Source organism: Scyliorhinus canicula, chromosome 10, assembly GCF_902713615.1.
Source record: "Scyliorhinus canicula chromosome 10, sScyCan1.1, whole genome shotgun sequence".
NCBI lineage: Eukaryota > Metazoa > Chordata > Chondrichthyes > Carcharhiniformes > Scyliorhinidae > Scyliorhinus > Scyliorhinus canicula.
The window spans coordinates 108961200-108973619 of NC_052155.1; the positions used below are offsets into that span (position 1 = coordinate 108961200).

The following is a 12420-nucleotide window of genomic DNA, read 5'->3' on the forward strand; positions in this document are numbered from 1 at the left end:
GGCCAGATCGCACGTGCCTGGTGAAAGCGTCCCACCCCTTTGAACGCCTCAGCGTGTACTTCAAAGTGCCCCTTCCCTCCACCGACCGCAACACCTACATCCTTAGTGTGGTCGATGAATTTTCTAGGTTCCCCTTCGCCATCCCATGCCCGGATATGACGTCTGCCACCGTCATCAAGGCCCTGGATTCCATTTTCACCCTGTTCGGTTTCCCCGACTACATCCACATTGAGAGGGGATCCTCATTCATGAGCGATGAGCTGCGTCATTTCCTGCTCAGCAGAGGTATCGCCTCCAGCAGGACGACCAGCTACAACCCCCGGGGAAACGGGCAGGTAGAGAGGGAGAACGGGATGGTATGGAGGGCCGCCCAGCTGGCCCTACGGTCCAGGAACCTCCCAGCCGCTCACTGGCAGCAGGTCCTCCCTGGTGCGCTCCATTCCATTCGGTCACTACTGTGCACCGCAACTAACAGTACACCCCATGAATGTGTTTTTGCCTTCCCTAGGAAGTCTACATCCGGGGTGTCGCTCCCGACGTGGCTCACGACTCCGGGCCCAGTCCTTCTCCGTAGGCATGTCCGGCACCACAAGGCGGAACCCCTGGTGGACAAAGTACGCCTTCTCCACGCCAACCCTCAGTATGTCTACGTGGAGTTCCCCAACGGACACAGTCTCGCTCCGGGACCTGGCTCCCTCAGGTGCCGATTCCATGCCCATGCCCATTTCACCCTCCGCGCCACCTTCCTTTTCCCCGGCGCCCCCCTATTCGTTCCCACCAGGTCCATCCCTCGTCCCCCTGCCCACACTGGAGGACACGGAAGATTTTGGCTCGCTCTCGGAGTCACCCCGCCTGCCAGCACCAACACCGCCAGCACCTGCACCGACGTCGCCACCACAGCTACGCCGATCACAGCGGAACGTTCAACCGCCGGTTCGGCTCAACCTGTAACCTGCTAACCGGATGGACTCTTGGTTTTCTTTGTTTGAATCCTTTTGTACATATTTCATCCTTTGTATTATAGTTACACGTCACCCCCGCCGGACTCATTTTTACAGGGGGTGAATGTGGTGATAACCACTGTAGATATGCATACTTGCAGAAGGGGGATGTATGGCTGTACCTGTAATACAGGTTCCTCCGGTAAGCCCCTGCCGGCTAGCTCCGCCCACAGGGAGCTTGTGTATAAATATGCGTGTGAGTCACTCAGACCCTAGACTACAGTTGCAGCCGGAGGAATAGCATCACACAGCAATAAAGCCTCGATTGTACTTGTCTCTCGTCTTTGAGTGCAATTGTTAGCGACACAAACGGAACTGTGAATGGGAGGGGAATAAGGTCCGAATATAGCAGGACATCGGATCTAAACTGGCAAAACGGCATCCTAGATTTAACAGGGCCAAGGCGGTGCTTTATCAACGGCAGATCAGGTTTTGGGTGCTCCATCCGGTAAAACTGTGGAAGACCTATGAAGGCCGGTAATACTCCTTTGAAACCACAGAAGTGATGAATTACTTTATTAAAGAGCACACTGGGGGGGGGGGGGGGGGGGGGCTGAACTTTATTGGGAGACAGAGGAACTAGCACTTTGGAGTACGGAAGATACGGGTAGAGTTGGGGGTGGAGGGTTCTTGTTGGGTCGACAATGGGTAGCCAGGGTGAAAAGTTTAGACGACAGCCGTCCGTGCACTGCACCCCCCCCCCCCTCCCCCCGGCTGCCTGTGGCGGTGTTTTTCCTTTTTTCTTCAGAGGAGGCGACCTGTGGTTTGGGATGTGTGTTTGTTTGTTGTGGGGGAGGGGGATATTCATGGGGAGCCTCTTACACAGCACAAAAAGGTGGTGGGGGAGTGGTGGGGGGGTTAGTAGGAGTAGCCTTTGGGCAGGAGTTGCCACGCTGTGGTGGTGGTGGTGGTGGGGATGGCCGTGAAAGATGACCGAGGGGGGAGTGGAAGGGAGGGAGGGAGATGCGACACGGCAGTGTTGGAGAAGAAGCATGGTCAGGGGTGGAGAAGGGGCCCAACTTAGATGGGCCCAGTATAGGGCGAAATTAGAGGGGGCAGAGCCATAAGAGGAGGATGGTTTGCAGTAGAGGGAATGAAGGCGCAAGCCTCTGGTAAGGCTCATAACATAGAACGTGCAAGGGCTCAATGGGCCGGTGACTTCAGGCACCTCAGGTGTTTGAAGGCGGGGGTGGTCTTTTTGCAGAACCAGGTCAGGTATGAGTGGGTCAGATATTCAACTCGGGGTTTGACTACAAGTCGCAGGGGATGGCCATTGCGAAGAACAAAAATACAGGGTTTGTGAGTATGAAGGAGGCGAGGGACCCAGGTGGGAGATATGTGATGGTGAGCGAGGTATTGGTGGGGGGCGTCGGTCGTGTTGGTGAATGTATAAGCACCGATTTGGGACCATGTGGGGTTTCTTGAGAGGGCTGCTGGAAGCGATCCCAGATTTGGCCACGCATCAGTTGATTATGGGAGGAGACTTTAACTGTGTGCTGGAGCCGAGGGTGGACAGGTCGAGCCCCAGGTCATTGGGAAAGCTACAGATGGCGAAGCAGCAGGGAGGGTTTATGGAAAAGATGGGTATGGTGGACCTGTTGCGTTTTAAGTACCCAGGGGAGAGGGAGAACTCTACTTCTCGCATGTATATAGGGTATACTCCAAAATTGACTTTTTCGTGGTGAGCCAGGAGGTTTTGGTTGGGGTGGAGGGGGAAGAGTACACTGGGATAGTAATTTCCGACGATGCGCCTCATTGGCTGGAGGTTCGGATTAGATCAGGATGGGAGCAGAGACCAGGATGGAGGTTAGATTCAGGGTTGCTAGCAGATAGAGGGTTTTATGATAAGGTGCGGTCAGTGATTCAGGACTATGTAGAGCTGAGCCAAAACGGAGGGGGGGGAGGTGTCGGCGGCCACATTCTGGGAGGCACTGAAGGCGGTGGTTCGGAGGGGAAAATATTCTTGTTAAAGGCGCACAGAGATAGGAAAAGGAGGAGTATGAAGGTCGAGGTGGACAGTGAATATTCGAGGGCACCCACCGCCGGTGGATTGGCGAGGAGGAAAAAGCTACAGGGCAATTTGATAGGTTGATGATGGGGAGAGCATTGGGGCAGCTGCGCAGGGCAAGGTGGGTGCAGTGTGAGTATGGGGAGAAGGAAAGTCGCATGTTGGTGCATCAATTGTGGAGGTAGGTAGCGTCCAGGGAAATTCTGAGGATACGGACAGAGACAGGGCAGGTGGTGTCAGAGCTGAGGAGGATAAATGGATCATTTAGGGAATATTATGAGGAACTGTTCAGGCAGACGCGGGGATGAAGAAGGGTACATGGGACATTTTTTGGACATGTTGGAGTTACCTCAGCTGGAGGAAAAGAGAAGAGGCAGGCACTAGAGGAGCCTTTGGGGCTGAGGGAGGTAATGGAAAGCATAAGGGGGAACAAAGTCAGAAAATGTCCCGGAATTTTATAAGGAGTTTGCAGCGGAACTGGCATCGCGAGGCACTGGAGAAAGGGGGGGGAAAAGAGGCCGCTGTAGACGATGACGCAGGCGACGATTACTTTAATACCGAAGAAGGGGAAGGACCCGTTAGAATGTGGGTCATACAGGCGCATATCATTGTTAAACATGGACGTAAAAGTGCTGGCCAAGCTGGTGCGGGGAGCTTGGAAGGATGTGTCCGGGTTTGGTTGCAGAGGACGAAACTGGTTTCCTAAAGGGCAGGCAACTCTCCAGTAATATAAGGCGATTGTTGAACGTGATTATGACCCCGTCAAGAGGACGGTTGCTGGAGGTAGTGGTGTCCATGGACACGGAGAAGGCATTCGATCGGATGGAGTGGCATTACCTGTTCGAGGTCCTGGGAAGGTTCGGATTCGGGCCGAAGTTTGTGGCGTGAGTGCTTAAATGGCCTGTTATATGTGGCTCTGGTGGCCAGCATACGGACCAAGGAGATGAATTCACGAAGTTTCGGGTTGGACATGGGAATGAGGTGGAGTGCCCTCTGTTGCCGCTACTGTTCGCGCTAGTGATGGAGCCCTTGCCAATGGCCCTTAGGGGATCGGCAGAGTGGCAGGGGATTAGGAGGGGGAACAGGCAGAACCAGGTGCCACTATATGCAGATGACCTGTCACTGTATGTGTTGGACCCGCTGGAGAGCATGGGGAGGATTATGGGCCGAATAGAGAAGTTTGGGGTTTTCTCAAGTTATAAGCTGAACGTGGGGAAAAGTGAGGTGTTCCCAGTGAAGGAGTTGGTTCGGAGATCCAGCTTAGGGGATCCAACCATTCAAGGTAGCCAGAGATAGGTTCAGATATTTGGGGATCCAGGTGACGGGAGAGCGAGCGACATTGCATAAATGGATTGGAAAAAGCTGGTGGAGGAGATTAGGGAGGATTTTAAGAGGTGGGATATGCTATACCTGACTCTGTCAGGGAGGGTCCAAATGGTGGAAATGAATGTCCTGCCAAGGTTCTTATTCATATTCCGATTTTTGTACCAAAGGTCTATTTCTGTAAATTAGATACAGTTATTTCAGAGTTTGTGTGGGCGGGGAAGGTGCCAAGGTTAAAGACGATCCTGTTAGGGAGGCAGAAGGGGGGTTGGCGTTGACAAACTTGTTGCATTATTATTGGGCGGCGACCGTGGAGAAGGCGAGGTGGTGGTGTGAGGGAGAATGGGCGAAATGGGTTAGGATGGAGGAAGAATCCTGTCGGGGGTCCAGACTGAGGGCTAGGTTGCCACTGGCACCAAGGTGACATACGGAAAGCCCAGTTGTACAGTCCACGATTAAGGTGTGGAACCAGCTGAGGAGCCATTTTAGGATAGTGGGGATGTCGGTGTTAACCATGTGAGAACCGTGGATTTGAGCCGGGAGGATGGACAGTATGATTTGAGTTGATTTGATTTATTGTCACATGCACCGAAGTACAGTGAAAAGTATTTTTCTGCGGCCGAGGAACATACACAGTACATACATAGTAGGCAGTTTGTATAGGAAGTGGAGAGAAGTGGGGCTGGTGAGGGCAAGAGATTTGTACCTGGAAGAGAGGTTCGCAAGCAAAGAGTAGAATTTCAAATTTCATAGAATTTACAGTGCAGAAGGAGGCCATTCAGCCCATCGAGTCTGCACCGGCTCTTGGAAAGAGCACCCTACCCAAGCCCATACCTCCACCCTATCCCCATAACCCAGTAACCCCACCTAACACTAAGGGAAATTTGGACCCTAAGGGCAATTTAGAATGGCCAATCCACCTAATCTGCACATCTTTGGACTGTGGGAGGAAACCGGAGCACCCGGAGGAAACCCACGCACACACGGGGAGAACGTGCAGACTCCACACAGACAGTGACCCAAGCCGGGAATCGAACCTGGGACCCTGGAGCTGTGAAACATTTGTGCTAACCACTATGCTACCATGCTGCCCAGTAGCTGAGGGAGAGGGTAGAGCTCCTGAGAGGAAGTGAATTTAGATATTTAAAGGTAAGGGACTTTGCACGGAAGGTCAAGGGTTGCTCAAGCTGCCAAAGTATGCCCTATTGGAACCGTTGCTGTTCCGGACGTGGAAGGGGAGGGCAGAATCGGGGACATATATGGATGGTGGAAAGAGCAGGTGGTGAAGATTAAGGAGAAGTGGGGGGGGGAGCTGGAAGGGGAGATAAATTGGGGAGTGTGGAGTGAGGCATTACGCGGGGTCAACTCGATCTCCTCGTGCGTGAGGATGAGCCTGATACAGTTTAAGGTGTGGATAGGGTGCATATGACTTGGGTGAGGAACATATGTTCTGGGGCTGTGAGAAGCTGGAGTGATACTGGGTGGGAGTGTTCATGACACTAACAAAGATTGTGGGGGAGGAGGTAGGGCCGGACCCAACAGTGGCGATCTTCGGGATATCGGAGAAGCCGGAGCTGATGCAGGGGAGGCAGTCCAACGTTATGGTCTTCACCTCTCTGGTTGCCCGGCAAAGAATTTTATTGAAATGGCGGTCGGCAACACCGCCAGGGATGGCGGCCTGGCTAGGTGACTTATATGACTTTCTCCGTTTGGAAGCGTAGTATCAAATGAGAGGTTCAGCAGAGGGCTTCGAAGCAAGGTGGGAGTTGTTTGTGGCCGTGTTCGCGGGTGGGGGTAGGGAGGGTGAAAATGAGCATGTTCCCCGGATTGTTTATGTTTTGTAACTGTTTGAATAAATTTGGAATAAAATACATTAAAAAAAGTGAATGATTGCAAAGTGTTCAACCAATGGATGTTCATTTGACACTTGCACATAACTTGCTATAAAACGCTCTCGCCAATGGAATATTTGGCAAGGCATGACTGAATTAGGAGGCAGCAAGTTGGTAAACAACAACATGAGGATGTATTGGATGGCAGTCATTTAATGTTGTGTCACATGGGTTGGTGCTGGGATAGTTACTGTTTATAGTTTTTATAAATGATTCGGATGAATCATCATGCCCAAGATGTCTAATGTTGATTATCGTGTCCACAAAATGCTAATGTGCTAATGCTTCACAATCACAGAAAAGTCTGAAGACTCGGTAGATAGGATGCTCAAAATATTTGTTGTGTTCACAGGCAGTTAGGCAGCTGAACAGGATGTTGACATGCATAGCTAGGGATGCAAATGTAAGTCAAGAATGGTAAATTGAAAATTAGACCTGGATTTGTGAGAGAACAGCTTGAAATTTTAATCTCCTGTGTTTAAAAAATCAAGTTGTAGAGATGCACGAGATGGGTATTAGATTAATTCCATAAATTCAAGCACCGGTTTTAACATCTGAAATTATGAGTTTTGTCCAGGTGGGATGTAATAAACTCCAATTGGCTTTATTGGTTGGCCAATTGGAGTATGAGCTCCCTCAATGATAGCTCATTGAGGGGGCCCATATAATCACCTGTGTAGGCTTTGTGAGCCAGTCTTAAGTTGACTGGACTGCTAGCAGCACTGTTTGTTGCTGCTCCTGTAATATCGTTATTGTAAATAAATATTGGTGTGGTGATGAACTCCTGCCTCCCGTGAATTACTACATGGGATGTTAAAGGGTTGAAAATCTCAAACTAGAACTCAATCCTTCCACATCGGGTTTTCAGGAAGAGAGATAAGGGACAGCAGCCATTCTAAGGAAGCAAATTGCTCACTTAAATATTTTAATACGGCTGCATGCCTCAGGTTTTAACTCCCTTTTAGATTTAACACTGTTCAGCTGGGTTCCAACAGCTGAAGGGAGGCGAGGAATGCTTCACCCAGCAGATAAGTGCCTTTTCAGCATTGTCTGTAGGCAAGGAGGAGCAGAAATGTTCCTATCTGGCCCATCAAACGGACCTACTTCCCATTACTGTAACTTGTTGTTCCCCCGCCATGGTGATCTGATGTTCACCGCCACTATCCCATGACAATGATGTCCCCTGAAATGTATTTTCTCACCAAGCCAGCCTTTCTGATTCCCCACACCAACACTAAACACCCACCCCCCTGACTTTGGTCTGTCTGGTCCCTTCATGCCTTCTCGGTCTGAATCAGTTGTGGCCTCTGATCTCCTCCTAACTTTTCCAATCCTCCTCCATCAATCTCTATCCCCACCAACCACGTCCTCAAACTTTGATCTTCCCCTCGTAACCTTGGCCTCTGACCAGGTGTCGATTGCCTAACTGTCCTATGGGCAGCGAACTTCTCAACCTGGATGGCTGCATCCAAGAAATGGAGAATAATATATGAATTTGGCCTGCCTTTAAATTCGGCAGGACCCGAGGGAAACTCCTTCTTCTGTGTTTCCTAACAACAAAACTGTTGAATCCGACTCCAAAGCCTTCCCCCAACCACCCCACATATCCAAACTGAAGGAACAGAGTTAGAAAATTATAATAACCTTGGGACATATATTTCTAGAAGAAAGACAGGTTTGGTTTGATGCACGTTTTTACAACTATAAAGAGATTGGAGCGAGGGGAGTTTTTTTCTGCTGTATGTGCAATTCAAGGACAAGGACACGTGGGATCAAATTAAAGATGAAAAAATTGAAAAATCAGCAAGATCTTTCTTTAATAGTGCAATAAATATTTATAACAGACCTTGAACAAGAATAGTGGAACAAGAAACTGTGATGGGTTTCAACAAGGGACTAGGCAAATTCTTCTCAAAAAATACCATTTGTGATTATGAAACTTAGAAACTCGGCATTAAGTTTTATTGCCCGAGGGTTAGAATTCAGAAGTAGAGAAATTATGCTGAACCAATATTGAGCCATGGTTCAACAAAACAGAGGTACACATGTAGTTCTGGTCACCACATTAGAAAAAGGACTTAGAGTAACTGGAGAGGCTGTAAAGAAGATTTACAAAGATGATACCAGAAATGCATGGGTATATATATCAGGAAATGATTGACAGGCTGGATCTTTTTTCTCTTGACAAAGGGAGGCTGGAGAGTAACCTAACAAAAAGTATTTGAAATGCTGAAAGGTTTTGATAGAGTGGCTCAAAAATGTTTTACTTCGCAGGGAAGAGCAAAACTAGATGTCATCAATATAATATAGTCACCAAGAAATCCAATAGAGGATTCAGAAGGAACTTCCAAGAGTGAAGGTACTAGAGGGTTACAATGATAGATTTAGATGAGCAAAGATTGGGGGGGGGTGCTCCAGTGGAGCCTAAACATGCATGGACTCGTCGGGCCAAATGGACTGTTTCTGTGCCATACGCCCTATATAATCCTCGGTAATGCCTATGTAAATGCATCTGGAGAATGTATGGGAAATGGATAGGTAAGTTGCATGGACAAATGCTCTACACCGATCTGAAATTAATAATATGTATGTCAGAATAATTAGTGGTACTCTTAACATTTATTTAGACAAAAAAAAGAGATGAATATTATTCCGCCTTTGAACTTACCACACCACTTGACCTTCCAATTACAGTTGGCATCAACTCCATGCCAATTGAAATTGGTGCTGTTAGAATGTGTCTTTCTCCAGAAACGACCCTAAACATGATGCAAATATTATTCGCCTTTCAATTTACAATGATCAGATTTCAAATTTCTAAACTACGTTAATGACTGAAACAGAGCCATGTGATCACTCTGAGCTTACAGCTCATCCCAAAATTTCTTTACATGATTATATGGCTTTTAAAAAATAATGTTTACTTGTTCTTTCAATTTAGCAATTAATTTCTGAAGTAATAGACCCGCACGAGTTCAAACTGTTTGCTTAAAAAAAGGACATCACTAAAAACTAGAATTCAAACGGATCTTTGGAGGACATACTTAAAACAAAACATTATTCACTTACAGTTACCCAGCTACAATGGTACCCATCTACATGGGAACCTGGATTGTAGTTTTGGGGTACGGGAGATTGAGAGTATAGAGGTCAGGAGCACAGATTTGACTTCGCAGGAGGGTGCCAGTGTTCAGGTAGGTGGTTTGAAGTGTGTCTACTTCAATGCCAGGAGTATACGAAATAAGGTAGGGGAACTGGCAGCATGGGTTGGTACCTGGGACTTCGATGTTGTGGCCATTTCAGAGACATGGATAGAGCAGGGACAGGAATGGTTGTTGCAGGTTCCGGGGTTTAGGTGTTTTAGTAAGCTCAGAGAAGGGGGCAAAAGAGGGGGAGGTGTGGCGCTGCTAGTCAAGGATAGTATTACGGTGGCGGAAAGGATGCTAGATGGGGACTCTTCTTCTGAGGTAGTATGGGCTGAGGTTAGAAACAGGAAAGGAGAGGTCACCCTGTTGGGAGTTTTCTATAGGCCACCTAATAGTTCTAGGGATGTAGAGGAAAGGATGGCAAAGATGATTCTGGAAAAGAGCGAAAGTAACAAGGTAGTTGTTATGGGAGACTTTAACTTTCCAAATATTGACTGGAAAAGATATAGTTCGAGTACATTAGATGGGTCATTGTTTGTACAATGTGTGCAGGAGGGTTTCCTGACACAATATGTTGACAGGCCAACAAGAGGCGAGGCCACATTGGATTTGGTTTTGGGTAATGAACCAGGCGAGGTGTTAGATCTGGAGGTAGGTGAGCACTTTGGAAACAGTGACCATAATTCGGTGACCTTTACGTTAGTGATGGAAAGGGATAAGTATACCCCGCAGGGCAAGAGTTATAGCTGGGGGAAGGGCAATTATGATGCCATTAGACATGACTTAGGATGTGTTGGTTGGAGAAGTAGGCTGCAAGGGTTGGGAACACTGGATATGTGGAGCTTGTTCAAGGAACAGCTATTGCATGTTCTTGATAAGTACGTACCAGTCAGGCAGGGAGGAAGGGGTCAAGCGAGGGAACCGTGGTTTACCAAAGAAGTGGAAACTCTTGTTAAGAGGAAGAAGGAGGCCTATGTGAAGATGAGGCGTGAAGTTTCAGTTGGGGCGCTTGATAGTTACAAGGAAGCGAGGAAGGATCTAAAGAGAGCTGAGACGAGCAAGGAGGGGACATGAGAAGTCTTTGGCAGGTAGGATCAAGGAAAACCCAAAAGCTTTCTATAGGTATGTCAGGAATAAAAGAATGACTAGGGTAAGAGTAGGGCCAGTCAAGGACAGTGGTGGGAAGTTGTGTGTGGAGGCTGAGGAGATAAGCGAGATACTAAATGAATACTTTTCGTCAGTATTCACTCAAGAAAAAGATAATATTGTGGAGGAGAATGCTGAGACCCAGGCTATTAGAATAGATGGCATTGAGGTGCATAGGGAAGAAGTGTTGGCAATTCTGGACAAGGTGAAAATAGATAAGTCCCCGGGGCCGGATGGGATTTATCCTAGGATTCTCTGGGAAGCCAGGGAAGAGATTGCTGAGCCTTTGGCTTTGATTTTTAGGTCATCATTGGCTACAGGAATAGTGCCAGAGGACTGGAGGATAGCAAATGTGGTCCCTTTGTTCAAGAAGGGGAGTAGAGATAACCCCGGTAACTATAGGCCGGTGAGCCTAACGTCTGTGGTGGGTAAAGTCTTGGAGAGGATTATAAAAGATACGATTTATAATCATCTAGATAGGAATAATATGATTAGGGACAGTCAGCATGGTTTTGTGAAGGGTAGGTCATGCCTCACAAACCTTATCGAGTTCTTTGAGAAGGTGACTGAACAGGTAGACGAGGGTAGAGCAGTTGATGTGGTGTATATGGATTTCAGTAAAGCGTTTGATAAGGTTCCCCACGGTCGGCTATTGCAGAAAATACGGAGGCTGGGGATTGAGGATGATTTAGAGTTGTGGATCAGTAATTGGCTAGTTGAAAGAAGACAGAGAGTGGTAGTTGATGGGAAATGTTCAGAATGGAGTTCAGTTACGAGTGGCGTACCACAAGGATCTGTTCTGGGGCCGTTGCTGTTTGTCATTTTTATAAATGACCTAGAGGAGGGCGCAGAAGGATGGGTGAGTAAATTTGCAGACGACACTAAAGTCGGTGGAGTTGTAGACAGTGCGGAAGGATGTTGCAGGTTACAGAGGGACATAGATAAGCTGCAGAGCTGGGCTGAGAGGTGGCGAATGGAGTTTAATGTGGAGAAGTGTGAGGTGATTCACTTTGGAAAGAATAACAGAAATGCGGAATATTTGGCTAATGGTAAAATTCTTGGTAGTGTGGATGAGCAGAGGGATCTCGGTGTCCATGTACATAGATCCCTGAAAGTTGCCACCCAGGTTGATAGGGTTGTGAAGAAGGCCTATGGTGTGTTGGCCTTTATTGGTAGAGGGATTGAGTTCCGGAGCCATGAGGTCATGTTGCATTTGTACAAAACTCTAGTACGGCCGCATTTGGAGTATTGCGTACAGTTCTGGTCGCCTCATTATAGGAAGGACGTGGAAGCTTTGGAACGGGTGCAGAGGAGATTTACCAGGATGTTGCCTGGTATGGAGGGAAAATCTTATGAGGAAAGGCTGATGGACTTGAGGTTGTTTTCGTTAGAGAGAAGAAGGTTAAGAGGTGACTTAATAGAGGCATACAAAATGATCAGAGGGTTAGATAGGGTGGACAGCGAGAGCCTTCTCCCGCGGATGGAGGTGGCTAGCACGAGGGGACATAGCCTTAAATTGAGGGGTAATAGATATAGGACAGAGGTCAGAGGTGGATTTTTTACGCAAAGAGTGGTGAGGCCGTGGAATGCCCTACCTGCAACAGTAGTGAACACGCCAACATTGAGGGCATTTAAAAATTTATTGGATAAGCATATGGATGATAAGGGCATAGTGTAGGTTAGATGGCCTTTAGATTTTTTCCATGTCGGTGCAACATCGAGGGCCGAAGGGCCTGTACTGCGCTGTATCGTTCTATGTTCTATGTACGTTAAAAACAGGTATGATGTACAAATACAGTTGTTTTAGAAGTTGTCACATTGCAGGATGATTACAGTATGTTTGCACAGCCTTCACACTAAAAAAAATTAAACTACTCAGATGCATTTTATAAAATTCGATGTAT

The 12420-nt window shown here is 47.8% G+C and overlaps 1 pseudogene; it reads right to left on the bottom strand.

Annotated features, from left to right (window-relative positions):
• LOC119972135 overlaps positions 1-12420 on the bottom strand; it is a 106956-nt pseudogene that overhangs the window by 40626 nt on the left and 53910 nt on the right.